At 35.7% G+C, this 15048-nt stretch overlaps 1 protein-coding gene across 5 annotated transcripts in view; it reads right to left on the bottom strand.

Annotated features, from left to right (window-relative positions):
• Window positions 1-15048, bottom strand: part of csgalnact1 (chondroitin sulfate N-acetylgalactosaminyltransferase 1) — a 158986-nt gene that overhangs the window by 111230 nt on the left and 32708 nt on the right. For 2 of the 5 annotated variants that reach the window (XM_002933993.5, XM_031904159.1), the window contains exon 2: window positions 12728-12799. The exons of 2 other annotated variants lie outside the window; for them this stretch is intronic. The gene's annotated coding sequence lies outside the window, so the exon portion shown is untranslated. Of the gene's footprint in view, window positions 1-12727; window positions 12800-13143; window positions 13314-15048 lie in introns of those variants that run through there. One more of the 5 variants, XM_031904151.1, reaches the window with a different exon arrangement.

Here is a 15048-nt window from a genome sequence, read left to right as displayed (position 1 = left end):
GAACAGTTTGATGCCCAATATGCATAGATATACCAAAGTCTGCAGTATGTACTAAACCCAAAGTGAAAATAGCGCATATGGATTTCTCGCCTGCCAGCTCAGCTTTTGCACACAGATCCCCCTGTCAGTGTATTATGTGCCAAAACTTTCCCTAACTATACAGTGACCCCCACAAAACCATATATTTTTGGAAAGTACACATTCTGACAAATCCAACAAGGGTAAAGAGTCCTTTCTACAACGAAGTACCCTTCTGCAAAGCTTTCCTAAAGTTATTAGTTTTTATGACATTTCAGAAAATCGCCTAAAAATGTTGCAATTTGCCGCATTTATCTCACACAATTTCTTGCGTACAAAGGCAAGTCACCTCAAATAGGAACACCAGAGGCCTACTGAACAGTTTGATGCCCAATATGCATAGATATACCAAAATCTGTGGTATGTACTGACCCCAAAACGAAAATAGCGCATATGGATTTCTCGCCTGCCAACTCAACTTTTGCACACAGAGCCCCGTCAGTGTATTATGTGCAGTAACCCCCCCCTAACTATACAGAGACCCCCAGAAAACCCTATATTTTTGGAAAGTACACAAAATTCAAAATAGGAAAAGATATTTTTGTACACCAAAGTTACACCTGGCAAAGCTATGCTAAAAACAGATTAGGAACACTTATACAGGGATAAAATGTAATAAAACCACAAAAATTGTGCAAATCAGTGAAACAACAAAATAAGTCACATGACAGTGTAATTTGTGGTCAGAATATCTGATCCAATAGTCGGGCTGTCAAAATAAACAGTTTTTAGGTAAAAGAAACTAAAAACAAAGTGGTAAAATGAAGAAAAAAAAACCAAAACAAAAAAAAACCAAAGTGTTTGTGTATACATGTGTGTACATGTGTAAAAGTTGTGTGATAGTGTGTAAGTGTGTATATGAGTGTAAATAAGTGTATAAAAGTGTGAAAAAAATGAAAAATGCTAAAATGTGTGCTGTAAGTGTGTGTATGTAAGTGTGTATAAATGTATGTAAATGTGTATCTAAGTGTGTAAATGCAAGAATAAAAAAAAAAGTCCTTACCTGTCCTGAAGACCCGATCGCTCCTCTTCAGTTGGGCCGGCGCTGGGGGGGGGGAAGTAGGAAGCAGCAGATGCGATGCGATCGTGTCTGCTGCTTCCTGGAGGGTCCTGCGACCCGATCGATCGCAGGACCCTCATGACAGCCCCCCTGGCACATTGCCCAGGGGGGCGGTCATTGTTAGAAGCTCTCTGCAGCGGCGGCACACGTCGTTGGCGTTTAAGCCCTTTTACTGCCACGACGTATCCCATACGTCGTTGGCAGTAAAAGAGTTAAGGCATTATGTGCATTAAGCTACTAGGAAATGCCTTCCCCTTTAGGTCATTCTATAACATACTAAAAGTTAACCTAAAGTTGAACCACCCCTTTATCTTTGCCTTTAGATATTCACTCAAAACACAAAAACAAGGTGCATATTCATATTGCAGCAACAATTATAACTCCTCTTTTTCAGCCAGGCTACACAGCCTACTTTCAAATCCGATTCAGTGCTGCACTTTTCCAAAGACTAACTTTCTCCAGGCACAGCCACAGGACTTGGCACTCACTCTAAAGCTCAGACCTCTTGTTTTCCATCTCTCAATCTCAGACACTCTCTCTGTCTCAGGTATATATACATACATACATACATACATACATACATCAACAATCCTACAAGCACAAAAATAAAGAAATTTCCTAATTGCACATGCTTAAAAAAGAACATTGGTCAGGGTAAGGTAAATCAGTTCTTTGATAGTTATAAGACTATGAAATGTTACAGTGGCTGACTACATCTGTGGATGTGATCTGTGTCAATAATGTAAATTTCACAGGCTCTGCAATGCATGCAGCTTTAAGGAAATCAAGCATTGCACTGAACAAGCACAGAGGTAAAGGGCAGGAGACAGAAAACACAGGGCAGCTATTGCAAAATGTGCTCTTCCCCTACCCGGGCCTTTAGATTAGCAGGTGCTCCATCTCTCCATATAACAACAAATAAAAATATGCCCCTGAACTCATGTTTTTCGCAGAGTACTACAGTTTATGGATCACTTCTTTTCCCCAAGTTAAGCTTTCCTGCACAACAATGACACTGACCCTAATGATGCTGATTTATCAAACTGCAAGTTTGGAACTCACTACAGTAAAATTCTACCACTCTGTTTATTCCTATGGGATTTTTAGAGGAATATTTATCAAATAACTCTAACTTTTCCCCATAGAGCGGTGAAATTTTACCGTGTTGAGCTCTAATTTCACACTTAAGATAGAATTTGCCCCTAATCTGAATGTGTGTTTATCTATGTGTTTCCCTTATCCAGAAACCTGTTATCCAGAAAGTCCATAAGCTACACTAGGACAGGGGCTGATGTACATGACACCTATGTCTTGTGAAGAGATAAGTTTAAAAATGTATAAAAATAATAATGCAATTTTTTTTTTTGCATTGTTCCCCCTATCTGTATTATTAATATATTCTCATAATTGAGCAGAACTGTGTATACAAGTAGCAATACATAAAGATAAATATACATAACTACTCTTATGGTAATACACTTAATATTCAAATAAGTCTATGTTAAAAGGCGATATATATTTCCATATCAATATTTAAATCTAACTAAATAAACTTAATAAAAATAAAATATCAGATTATTTGAATTTAGTTTACGAATGTTTATTACTTAAAGATGCTTCCATGACATCTGGAGTTACCCGAATATTTCCAAAGTCACAATAACTGTGTAACTCTAACTGATAGCAATATCCCTTCAGCAAAACTACATTACACAATCTACACAAAACTGGCTTACATGCTTATGTGCAGATTTACTAATACAGAAGGCAAACTGACATGAGCCTGAGTTGGCTGATTTTGCATGCCTATGTACTATAATATGTTGAGATGCATTCAATCACTTGGTCAATACTGTTAATGCCTGAGTAAGAACCATACCTATAATTTAAAAATACCTTTAGTAGAGACCCCCCCCCCACATATAACACAAATATAACACAAAAAAAAAAAATACACTGATTCTGAAACCAAGAATTCATTTTATTAAAATACAACCAATAAGAAAAAATCATAGATATGCTGACTTTCTACCCCCGTGAATCTATACTCCTACAGGTTTGTATTTTAAGAATGTACTGTACTGTAGAATAGTTGCAGCAGTATTTATCCAGTTCTAATACTTTAATACACTAAGTACTGTTACATTTTGCAACACATTTTTATTCATGCAACCAATTCATTGTTCTAGACAACCTCAAGAGGAGACAGTTTACTGTACTTTCTTCAGGTCAAGCAGTAATGGTCTACACATTTAATCAAAATATAAATAGCAAGATGGATTTCCACTTTGTCTTGCCTCTGTAAATGACCTTTGTTATTGTCTCTTTTATTCTCCTCTGTCCTGCTAGAGGTTTATTTCCAAGCTTCTTTCTCACCTTATTTTTTGCAATAAAATGTTTGTATTAAAAAGAGGTGGTAATTCTGAACTGTTAACTTTTATTTCACGGGCAAAATCACTAAAATGTCACATTCTATTTTCAGTTTAACTGTCCATGGTCCGTACTTGTGCTTTTGTTAGTTTATTTTTATATAGTACTACATAATCTAAGCAGTTGAGGACACAGTAATTTTCAAGCAAAAAAAAAAAAATGGAAACAGAAAAAAGAAAAGTCAGAACATTGCATTTTACCTTAAATAACCCAATCAAATTACATAAGACAAAAATAAAGGATAGCATCTTAAGAGCATGTCATTTATGTAATGTGTCTGATTATATTAATGTATGCATTATCCAGGAAAGTGATACAGAAAAAAAATCAGTAAGCAACAGAATTCATTATATTTAAGTAATTTTGAGCTGTTATAGTTCACAAATATGGATTTAAGAATCTATTTAATATCTAATGTAAATGGTGCAGTACTGGAAAAGGCTTGTTTAAAGGAGAAGGAAAGGCTAGTAAAGAGTTAATCTCAAAATGCAGGCATACCTTCAGTTGTCTCAATAGTGCCCTTAAGTCTCCCCATATTTCAATAGTTCAGATGATCAGAAGCCAAACAGGAAGAAAAAATGCTGAGCTGGGATGAAGATTCCCATAATGCAATGCTCCTGCACAGACACTGCGACCAGTTCTTCAGTTAGCACATGCGCACACAGCAGGAGCACTCCCCCTATGGCGACGCAGTATAGGACAAAATATTTCAGCCAGCACAACAAAAAGTACAAAAAGCAACGTTTGAATAAACATGCAGGGGCTAAGCCCTGCTTGCACTTTACTTGTTGTGCTGGCTGAAATATTTTGACCGGACTGTGTCTCTAGGCTGTGCACCAAGTAGTAATTCTCTGGAGGAGGTAAGGGTGTGCTGGTGTAAAAAAAAATTTCAAATTGTAGGACGCAGTATAGGACACAGCAAACAGGGGGGCTGGCGAATCAGTGAGCATGAGTAGTAGACACGGTGAGGGAAAAAGAATGGGCATCCCTTGTTAAAGATGGCGGCGCCATTCACTAAAACAAGTATGTAGTTTGTAGTTAGTGTATCTCTGTAAATCTTTCATTAGGCAAGCCAGGAATATACACAGCAACAGTAGTACGATTTCATTGTGTGCTTAATAGATTTTGAATTTCCTTGTCCTTTAATAGTCTAATTTTCCAACCACAGTTTACTAAAAAGCTGTTCTGGAGGGGGCCCACTGTTTAACTGGTATTTGCCCATAACCAAAATCCATAACCAACAATGTAAACAATCAATTAACATTTTCATCACCTTGTACAGGTAAATGCCAGTGGTTTTGTGAATTTACACCCAGATACCCAACATCAGGGGCACTATAACAGTGAATGTGTTCCTGAGACTAAAGAAAGGTTACAGCATGACAACCTTGGGTATATCTATGGTTTAACATAAGTATGGCTTCTCCTATTGCTCCCAACATTTGAAAAATGGAAAGAGGGACAAAAAGAAATGCTGTGCGTAATTTTTTGACCATGCCCATTTTTACGGCCACACCCCTTAATACCACTCCCATTTGATTAAATTTGGCAGGTTATTTAAAGTTTGAACACATTTCTGGGGGTTTTGGGGTTGTTTAATACAGTTTTGCTAATGCAGGTGAAATTGCCCTTTATAAGCTGCGAGTCTCAGTTTCCCCAAGAGACCTGTTTACCTTATTAGTTACAACTGTATCTAAGTGCAGGTGTATCTTCTTAACTTTCTGAGCTCTCTGCCAAAAGCTCATTTATTTAATTAAGTCAGAGAAACATTGTATCTACGTGCAGGTATAGCTTGTTAAGATTTCTGGGCCCTCTGCTAAAAGCTAAAGTTTGTATCTTTTTTAGCATTCAGTGCAGGAGATCAAAGGGAAATGAGGGACTTTTCAGTAATAATCCAGGACTGCGGGTTGAGCTGTTAAAAGAGGGACTATCTGGCGAAAATCGGGACAGTTGGAAGGATCCCTCATTCTACTGGCAGTGTTATGTCCATTTTGTTCAGTGCACATTTTTTCCTACTATATTTGTGTCCCACTGGCATTTCACTGGACATATTTCAGTTGCATATGTAGATCCAACACAATAAGGGACCACTGGAGCTACCCACAGCTCAAGGCTGTTGTTAATTTCAGGGCCTACTAAATTCTAGTGGACCCTGTACTTTGCTCTTGTGAAAAATTAATCTGAGTAGACTGTGTACATTGGCAAGCTGTTATGACTGGTGTATGATTAAGCAACAATTTTAAAGTAAGACAGTGAGAGTACAGTAAATGTTTATGATCACACAGCTTTCAAAGTCATAAGTTCATTTCTACACCAGCATTGATTTCCCAGAAGTACTGCCATAATATACTCGAGTGTATTTATATGTATTCTGGAATTTGTTTTTGAGTTGGTTATGTACCTGCTCATACAGAGTTTGGATTTTTTCTCTATTACTTCCTTCTCTCTTGAGGAATGTGCCAACCATCAGAAGCTGTTTCTCAACTTAAAATAAGTTTAATGCATTCAATTTCTAATGTACTTTAACAACCTGTACTTCAGATTATTATATTATGGACCACTGTGAGAACTTGTGGATGTATGTTCTGGTTATTTACCTGATCTGAAAATTAAAATCTGACAAATATGTTTTTCCTATTTCTAAGCCCCTTAGAATATCAAATAGTTTCTCACTGAAAAAATGACCTGCACATTGGATTAACACCAGGGGTGATTTGCCATTGTATGTAAAAAACTGTGCAAGATAAATGAGGCAAACTGCAACATATTTAGGTGATTTTCATAAATTCTGTAAAACTGTTAACTTTAGGAAAGCTTCGTTGGATATGTCTGAATATGTACTTTCTATAAATATATGGTTTTCAGGGGCCACCCTACATTTCTGCAGCTTTAACCCCACATAAAACTGCCATTTGTTTATGAATTAGGTAAAGGTAAGCATTGAAATTAGTATGCAAAAGGTATATTTTGGGGTCTCTTAGTGCCAAGTGCTTTGATAAACCTATGTACAGTGCTTTGGGGCTTGGTACTATGGAGTAGAAAGACATGAGTACCCATTTTAGATTTGGGGGAATATGTACTTCCCAAAAATATATGGATTTCTGGGGTGAACGTACTTTTTACTAGCTTTATCCCACATATAATAATGTAAATGTGTTGATTTTGCAGGAGCTGAAATGACACAAATAATAGATCATATTCGGTTATGTTCACATTGGGGCCCCTAACTGCCAAATACTTATGTAAACCTATAAATATTGCATATTAAACTATAGAGTGGACCCCTGGCATTCGAATTTAGGGTGTTTTATCGTAATACCTAATAATATGCAGGAGATAAGATGCTGCAAAGTGGAAGCTTAGAGGAAATTTTTGAAAATGTCATCAAAATCGCCAACCTAAGCTTTGCGGCTTGGTACTTTGGAGTAGAAAGACGTGTACCCATTTTGAATTCAGGGGAACGTGAACTTTCCAAAAATATATGGGTTTATGTTGCAAGCGTACTTAAAAAAAAGACATAAAAGTATGTAAATGTGTTGATTTTGCAGGAGCTAAAATGACAGAAATGATAGAGACTATAGGGGTATTTTCATTTCAGGGCCCTAAAATTCCACATACTTGGGTAAACTTATGCATATTGGGCATCAAACTGTTCAGTGAACCCTTAGCATTCATATTTAGGGTGTTTTATCTAGATACTTTATGACCTATAGGAGATAAGATGCTATAGACTGGAAGCTTTGAAGCAATTTTTCAAAACTTTCACAAATTTTGATAAATAATAACTTTAGGAAAGTATTGCAACTTGGTAGTTTGGAGCAGACAGACACTTTTACCTATTCTGGATTCCCCAGAATCTGTTATTTACAAAAATGACTAACCTTCCGTTAGTGGAATTTTTGACCCTGAAATCCAAATTTACATAATTAAGACATTTAGAAGCCTATATCTTGTTATAGAATTTGAATTACACAAAATTCCGGAAAAAAAAATATATTGTTTTCCTGGGTAAACTAAAATCCCCCCCCCCCCCCCCCAAAGGAAAGGCCCCTAAATTAAAAGAGTGCAAAAAACTGTCTGGCAATAAAAGTTCCGCTTTGACCAGATCGACTAGCAGTGAAAGGGTTAAATATAACACACGTCCATGAAGTTCAACCTTTTGTCCAAGTAAAACCTGCCTAACTGCTAGTTGTCAATGATAAATCTTGTGGAGATGTAACTCTTTCAACTCTGCAAGAACAGACACAAGCTCTGTTGTTTGAGAACCCATATCCTAATGTTCTTTGAACTATTTTCTCAAACATTTAAAAATGCCCTCAATATGTAAATGCTAATTCCTCGTCTATATTTTCTCTAAAACCACAAGAAGTTCATTGTTCTCTCAAACACACTTGCAATATCAAAATTGCAAACATTTTATGAATGCTTCTTTGTCCTTGAAAATAACATATAACTTTAGTTCTTACATTTTAACACCAATACAACAAGACTTTTTTTTTCTTTGGTTTTGGCTTTATAACATTGTTATTATAACCCTACTCTCACAAGCCTGAGATATGTACAATATAAACAATGCTTTACTGGTACAGTAAATGATAAGGAGCATTTGTATGTATTTATACAACATACATAACCTTTACCAACTTATGGTTCATTTACAAGTGCAAGTGCAGTGTACAAAGTGCAGTTTCAGGTACAAGTACCCACAATTAAGTATTTTTTTTCCACCAGAGGAAAAACAGACAAACTAAATGAATCAGACACTATTGCACTGACAGCCTTTTATGCTGCAATGTCATTTTAGGCACTTGCCTTTAAAATTATGTCTGTGTACGATTCTTTCACCACAAGTATACTGTACTTCCACTCTAGGCACCCTAAAGCTACCACTGAGGTGGCTGTAATTTCAGGGTTCTTCAGTAACAACAGGCATTAGCACCAAAATACAAGAAGTGCAAGGAAAATTGTACTCAAGTACCTTTAATCAATGGCACCATGTTACATTGTTTCAACAGTCTGAACCACCAGGACAGCCACTACTTCTAATAGCATTATATATACAAATAAGTAAAAAAAAAAAAATCACATTTGTAATGAATGTATATTGCAAAGTTGCTTAGAATTATGTTTTCTAATATTAGGCAAAAAAATATATTTTGGATTGACTTGTCCTTTAAAACTGTCTGCTGATGAAAACTCATAATATTAAATGTCCAAAAAAATGAGGAGACATTGTAGAAGGGTGAGTTAAACAGATGTTTGACAAATTTACACTTTCATTATTAATAATAAACACATGTAGTACAGAAGCTGAAATCTGCAATAAGGGGCCCCCAGATGAACGGAGACTGGTTTAAAAAAAAACATGAACACAGAATGTGTATAGGCACACCTCGTAAGGTCCACCACATTCCAATAACTAAACTGAGCGACTAGCTATTTGTATGACCGGCACATTTATCAGTGTATGACTGATAAAGTATGAAGACTGAAGACTGAAAAGCACAAGTGCCACAAAAGGGCCGGGCTCTTGAATAACTCTTGCTCCAAAACTTATGACACATTTGAAGGGTCTTACATAATTCACTATGTGCAATTAAAATTTGGGATGTAATAATTGTCAGGAAAATTCCATTGTAAAATGAAAATATTTGTAATTAATTTTTTTACATAATTCCAAAATAAGTTCAATATTTTACACATTTTTCTTACACTGTAAAAGTATAAAATCTGGCATTTATTTAAAATACTCATCCAGCCCAACATATTTATGTTTGTTTTTTATTTAAATCTAGGAAAACAATTAATATGCAGCACCATTACTATTGTTTTGTCCCAAGGCATTTCACTTTGTGAATTCTAGAGACAATACTTTTAAGCAAAATTCACAAATATAATACTGTTCAGTAAATTATTTAGTTTGAAATTGTTTTACCATATGCCAGTCCTCAGCTGAACTGCAGGCCAAAATAATAAAACAAATATAATCAATTAAATGGCCCCGGTTTTAAGGTTATCAAACTGATTTCCCAGGTTAAAGACTTAGCTATACCATGTAAAGCCCATTGGTTTCCTTCACACACTGGATACATTCTACCATTTAAAATTTTATTCAGGCATTAATTAGGGTTGTTTTGCCACTAGTATGGATTCATGCAGAATAAGTAGAATCATCATGTACAAAACACTATTTTATAAAACTGAAAAAGGAAAACAATTTTTTTTGTTATGATGCTTATGACAATATGACATATATATAAATATATATAAGCCTTTTATCTACACACCATTTAAACTTCCATACACAATACTTACACAATAAGTACAGTCGGTTCTGCCCAAAAATACACATAACAGACCATTTTAATAACCACTTGTACTTGCTGTGGCACACAGGACAATTTGTCTACCAGCAGTCAGGGAAGCTAAAATGCCAAAATGTTGCAGGAACTTGGGAAAGTAAACCAAATGGCTAGTTTCATGTCGCATACCTGCATGTATGATAAAATATGTGACCTAATTTGCTTTATTCTGCTAACCAAACCCAAACCCTACAGATACAAATCTTACAATAATCTTACAAACATCAAGTTCGCAAGGAAGGATGCCCATGAGAACTTGCCTGCTTGATATGAATCCAAGAGGGGGAAACTTGAAAACAGAAGTGTACGAGAAAACACCGAAATAAATCAGTATCTGTTGTTCGATTCTCACCATGAGCTGGAACACAAACTAAGTATTATTAGAATTCTGCACCACAGGGCAGAAAGTGTGACAACTGATACAGAGTCCAAAAAAAACGAAGAACAAGCATCTCAGAGGGGCACTGAAAGCTTTTGGCTACCCATATTGGGCTTATGTTAAAACAGCAACTAAGCCCAACAAGAACAACAATAGAAATTACCACAATATAGTAATTCCGTAGGAAGCTGGAGTGTCAGAAAAAATCAGGAGGATATGTAACAGTCCAAGTTGGATATGAACAAAGAGGTACCAGAGAACAGACCAGGGGTGGGCAAACTACGGCCCGCGGGCCACATCCGGCCCCTTGGCCTTTTTAATCCGGCCCGCCGACGACGCCAAGTCTCATCACGCGAGACTTGATGTCACTGGCGTGCCGGAATTAAAGAGACGAAGGGGGCGTAACGCTGGCCTGGCCCTGCCCGCCCTGGCCCGGGGGTGAGTAAATGTGCCCCGTGAGCCAAAAAGTTTGCCCACCCCTGGAATAGACCATCTGAAAAATCTGATGCAAATGTCTCATTTTTGCTTACACATACGGCTGCCTCAGTCATTCTAAAATAGGCTAAGATTTCACAAAGGGTTATGGCCTGCAGAAATACTGTAACAGTGTTTAAAATAAATGCAAAAGCTTTAAGCACATCTGTGATTGTTTAGAAATAATACAAAGTTTGCAATAGAGGTTACAAAGATTTCTACAGTACAAATTATCCTGCACTTTATTTTATATTCCATTGTGTGGGCAAAGAATGGCGGCAAAATATCCCAGTCTAAACAGAAACATTTCAGGAATCAAATAGGATCTTTGTAATACAATATCTTCTTCACTTCAAAGTTATTCACACACTTCAGTATTCCTGTAAAATGGCTTAACGTGGGCCAAGTCTCATCAAAGCATTTTTTTCTTCTTGCTCACAGTTTAAAAATAGTAAAACAAAAGCTTCTTTGCCTTTTCTGCATTTTAAAACTTCATTATAAACCCACTGTTTCATCATCAAAGGCATATGGGCTTTAAAAACACTACAGAATATAAAGACCATACATAGGCCAGATGACTATGCCTTATTTCATTCTAAATAAATAAGATAAAACAAAGATTACTGTTGCCTAGTTTGATTATGTTTTACATTGCTTACAAAATATATTTCCAAAAATAGCACATTTTACTAAATTTGCCAGGTTCTTTAAAGTTTGAACACATTTCTGGGGGTTTTGGGGTCATTTTATGTGTTATTACAGTTTAGCTAATGCAGGTGAAATTGCCCTTTAAGATGCAAGTCTCACTTCCCCCAAGAGACCTGTTTAGCTTATTAGTTACAATTGTATCTAAGTGCAGGAGTGGCTTGTTAACGTTCTGGGCTTTCTGCCAAAAGCCCACTTATTTAATTAAGTCTGAGAAACAATGTATCTAAGTGTAGGTGAAGCTTCTTGAGATTTCTGGGCTCTCTGTCAAAAGCTACTTCTTAATTAAATTTGTATACTTTTTAGCGTTCAGTGCAGGAGATCAAAGGGAAATGAGGGACTATTCAGTAATAATCCGTGACTGTGGGCTGACCTGTACAGAACTTAAAAAAAAAATAATGGAAGGAGTGTTATTCCCTTTAGAAATGTGTGCTTGCCTCTACTCTATTGCATGTCCCCTAACATGGGCCAGATTTGGGAAAATGTGTACCAGGAAAGTATTTATTAATACTTTTCTTGACTGGCAGAAAAATGTTCCTCACAGTCAGGGAAGTGTTTATTGAACTAAAACATTTATCTAACACGCACCTATATAATCGTACAAAACATTTTTTTTGTATGATTTTTGGACTGTTCGTTTAGTAGATCGGACAGGTTAGAACATTTTGGTTGGATAACGATAAAATCTACACATGTATTGTCAATCTGACAATATCCTTGGGGGACCTACAATGCATTTCCAGGAAGTCACTGTTGTACGATTGGTGTCTTCCAATTACTGTATTTCATTATCAGAACATCCCTCGAATTGTTATTTTTGTCTGAATGTTAGTTTTAGATCATTGCATTCAAACATATGACTGATATCCGAACATTCGTTGCAAGAAAACTAAAATCTGAATGTGCATGACCACTTTAAGCAAATGGATGTGTTATCTTGTCAAAATGTGCACAACTGCTTCCATAATGTAATAAAAGCCTCTAAGTTTGTACAGTACCAATAATGTGCACAATTGTGCAGTACTGGAATTTCCTGGGCAATCTGCATGCAAATCAGATTACAATATTCCATTTTTTTTATAATTTAATAAATAAATGTATGGTTTGGAATATATACCCTCTTTATAAGGATTTTATTTGTATGTATTTCTTTAAACAGAAACATGAAAGCACAATAAGAAAACGGTTACATTGCTCGATTATGTCTTTTACTGTATCCAAGAATTAAAAAAAACTTACCTTGATGTGTATTCTGAATATCACAGTAAGCCAATTTATCACTTCAAAGCTGGAAATTTGAAAGCTTCATTTCTAATTAAAAAAAAAGTTTAAATAAATCTTTAATCATGGGCATCATTCTATAGAGGGATATAGGGATAAAGGGATAGTGTTTTATTATACAGATATTTTTAATTATCTGTTTTATAAGAGAGAAAATAAATTAAAGAAAAAAATACAGATTTAAATGAACAAATTTTGTACAAATTTTCCTGAGCTTACTGATCAAAGTAAATTATTTTAGGGTATTCAGCCAAAGGCAAGGAGTGTGAAAGGCCTCTTCTGTAGCATCTCAAACAAACAACTGTATGTGCAAGTAAAATTAACTGACCCTGAATTTTGTTTAGAATAATGACCTGTACAGAAATCCCACTCACCCAAATATCTTTCTGAGAAAGGAAGATGAAATCCACAAAGCCACAAATACAGTAGGTTGATTTTGAGAGGAATTTTAACGTCTATTGCATTAAAGACTGTACTGTGCAGGAGGAAATTCTGAACAGTGAGCTATTAAACTAGCTGAAGACAGCTTCTGAATGCACACTTTGCATCATCTCCCAGGACAAGCTGGAGTCTGTCCCACTATGCTTAAGGAAGTGCTGTACAGTTTCAGGAGAGACTCTCTCGTGTGCTTAAACTGATACTGATGCCATTCAGTAAGGCAAATACAAGAGAAGTAATTCATGGACAGTGAGAACACTCTCTTACACACACACAAAATCTCTAGATAGATGTCTAACTGCATACAGGTATATTTTTTCAACATTTATTTCCTACACTAACCTAATGGTATATTTAACATATACAGGATGCAGAGATCCCTGATCATATTTAAATTCAATATTTTGCACACCATACAGAGCCCAGTATATGGAAACAGGACAGCTGATCCCTAGATTCTTTACCCCTGTTCTACTTTTTATTGCTGGATGGCTTGTGGGACTCAGTAAAAGTTGTCAGTTAAGCCCCTAATCACCCCCCCCATCTCCCCCTCCATCCTAATCATCTTCCCCAAGCCTCTGCAACACATAGCTATAATTATGGTTCATTTACTAAGTCTTTAGCATCTTATACAATAACATTTTTTCTTTCATATACAATCACTATATAATGTTTGAAGCATTAGGAACTTAAAACATTATATGTATATACTCTCTCTCTCTCTCTCTCTCTCTCTATCTATATCTATATATCTATATCTATATATACACACACACAGTACTGAATTTGTGAATGTGTAATGTATTTTTTATGTTTGTGCCACAGAAGCTTTTAAAAAGGCAATAACATGGGTATTTTAACGTACCTAGGGATGAAAAAAAAAAATCTGAAAATATGCACAATCATTTTATGTCTGTTAGATAAAATGGTCAAAATAACAGGTCATATTTAATTTAGTGGGAACAATTATGTTATGGTTTATCTCAAGAAAATGCCTAGATGTTTATGAAGAAGTTTTTACCATGAAATTTAATGGGGCCCATCCCTCTGGACTCCCTGGTTGTATATTTGATAGTGTTAGAACAAATTTGCTTCCCTTGTCTTCACCCAAGAGAAAAGAATGCCTATACAGGCATTTCCCCTACATTTACTAATTAAACAAAACAAGTGCATTCCTTTTGACTGGTCAACAAATTTTAATAAATGTTTCTCTGTTTAGATGGTTATTGGAGGAAACAATACAGTAAAAAAAAATTAAAAAATTAAGCAGATGCTAAATACAAACACATAAATATAACCTGAGAACGAGATGACTCTCTAAATGTTTTTACAGTTTGGTATTAGATGAACACACTGCTGCTAATGTCCATGCCAAACCACATTCATCTTGCAGGAAGCAAACACATTTCTGGGACATAAACATGCATAATATGCTCACTGTACTCATTTCCCTCTTAGAAAATCATACAGCCATCTACCTTACCCAGTAACTAATAGTAAAACCAATACTGAAATTCAACATTTTATCATTTAAAGGAAACAAATGGAAATCATTTTGTATAGTTTACTGCTAAACACATTTTTTTAAAAGAAAGCTGAACAACAGAAATGATTAAAGCAGAGGTAAATGAAGGTGAATGAATTTAAATTCACTAACATTTTAAGGGTCCCTGCAAGATAAAATTAAAATTCAGTATACTCATATGTGCTAAAAGTAGAAAATATTAGTGTCAAAACTTTAAGGGATATGCAGGAAGAAGAAGATCACAATACAGGAGAAAGCTGAATGCTTTTGTACTTCCCTAGTGCAAATCCTAGATGTGACGACCTTCACATCCTTT

This window comes from Xenopus tropicalis, chromosome 1, assembly GCF_000004195.4.
Source record: "Xenopus tropicalis strain Nigerian chromosome 1, UCB_Xtro_10.0, whole genome shotgun sequence".
Lineage (NCBI taxonomy): Eukaryota > Metazoa > Chordata > Amphibia > Anura > Pipidae > Xenopus > Xenopus tropicalis.
The sequence above is the reverse complement of the archived record's forward strand: the minus strand, read 5'-3'. Positions and strand labels throughout refer to the sequence as shown.